Source organism: Lolium perenne, chromosome 5, assembly GCF_019359855.2.
Source record: "Lolium perenne isolate Kyuss_39 chromosome 5, Kyuss_2.0, whole genome shotgun sequence".
In the NCBI taxonomy this organism is placed as follows: Eukaryota; Viridiplantae; Streptophyta; class Magnoliopsida; order Poales; family Poaceae; genus Lolium; species Lolium perenne.
Window position 1 is genome coordinate 45,517,090 of NC_067248.2, and position 1,727 is coordinate 45,518,816.

Below are 1,727 nucleotides of genomic sequence, written 5' to 3' on the forward strand. Positions count from 1 at the left end.
TGCGAAACACAACTATGATCATTTCCATAAGCCAAAACCTCCAGCGCCAGAGCCATACACAGAGAAGCAAATAGAATATGCTACTAGTTTTCTGAACACACCATCGCAGTATGAGTTACACGAGAAGAAGGATGACTATACACGCACTCTTGCGAAGGTTATTGACCAAAAGAAGGATGAAAAGGCTAAGGAGAAGGACATTGCTGGCACGAGCAAATCATCAGCTAGAAGTGCAGATGAGAAAAGGTCAAGTTCAACAAGTGCACCCCTCAAGGCCAAGCAAACGACAAAAGGCAAAAAGAGAAAGGAAGTTCCCTCCTCGGTGCTCAGCCCAAACAATCGATCCCACCACTCAAAGTGTTTAATGTTCCCAAGGTGTACGAGGAACATGGTGGTGCTGTCAATATGGAAGAAGCTGCAACTCTAGCGGCTCAATGTGGAGTTACCGTGGACGAATTGTTTGGTGCCGCAGATGCTGCACTACCCACTGCTGATATAGCTCCTACATTTGTCTACGGGGAAGACTTGGTCAGCAGAGAGCAGCTGCATAAACTGCCAACACATATGCGGAATTTGCATCAGTGGTACCTTGATGCATGCAAGGAGAAAAAAATGTACATCGTGGCGAGTATACCATGGGAATATTACTACCGAAACGAGGAGATCCATATTGAGATGAATGAACTCTGGCAGTTATTCAATCTAGAAGCCCTCGACAAATCTCTCATGAGTTGCTATTGCTTGTAAGTTGTTAACTACATATAAGTTCATTTTCATTCAGTTCATGTTCGTTTTCATTGCATATATATACTCATTATATCTTATGGGTTCTCTTTTGCAGACTGAAGATCAGTGAGTGCAAAAGTAATAATATTATCAATGTTGGGTTTGTTGACCCAGATAAAATACATGTTGAAACGGTGAAGCATAAACGCGAAGAAACGGGGGGAAACCTACTAAGGTTTTTGGGGCAGCAATATTTCTGTGATTCAATATTGTTTCCTTACAACTACGAGTGAGAGTCTTAATGATCTTTTATGCACATTCAATTTTTCTTACTCGATGTTAAGTGTAATTCCTGACGTATATATGCATAACATGTGCAGCTTCCACTGGATTCTACTAGACATTCAACCTGATAAGGGAATAGTTGAAGTAAGAGACCCACTGAGTAGAGGCCTGGACGGGTTCCAGGACTTGCGTGTTGCTCCAAGTGTAATTTCCTTCATCGCCGCGCTTTATCTTTCGTGAGATATCAATTAATTATCCACTCATTCAATCATTCTTTTGCCTGGCAGGGCTTGGCAAGCTTTGAAGAATGTTCATAAGGACATTACCTTTGCAAAGAAGCTAACATTTACTCCTGTAGCGTGCCCCCAGCAGCCACAAGGGACGAATCTATGTGGATACTACGTTTTGCGAGTCCATTCGCATGTTAACCACTGAGAAGCAGAACAGAAATAAATTCGACGTAAGCAATAACATTCACAACTTTATTTATTATCATCAATATTTCGTTATCAAGACTGATATAGTCATACTCATCTCATTTTCGTATATAGGTCGACTTCATGCGGGACAGACTCCAACCAAAGGAACACGCACTAGGAATCGCGGAGGAAGTGGCGGGACTTTTGGTTAGAGAAGTAATAAACAACAAAGGCTTGTTTAGTCCAGATAGTTGTTCTACCTCCAAATAGACGGTCGTTAGTACCGTTTGTCGATCG

General features: G+C 41.9%; 1 long non-coding RNA gene across 1 annotated transcript; it reads left to right on the forward strand.

Annotated features, from left to right (window-relative positions):
* Positions 1-344: 344 nt before the first annotated feature.
* Positions 345-1,197, forward strand: LOC139831248 (uncharacterized). Its single transcript, XR_011745923.1, has 3 exons — positions 345-743; positions 842-1,015; positions 1,107-1,197. It is a non-coding gene; the product is annotated as an uncharacterized lncRNA (long non-coding RNA).
* The last annotated feature ends 530 nt before the right edge of the window (positions 1,198-1,727 follow it).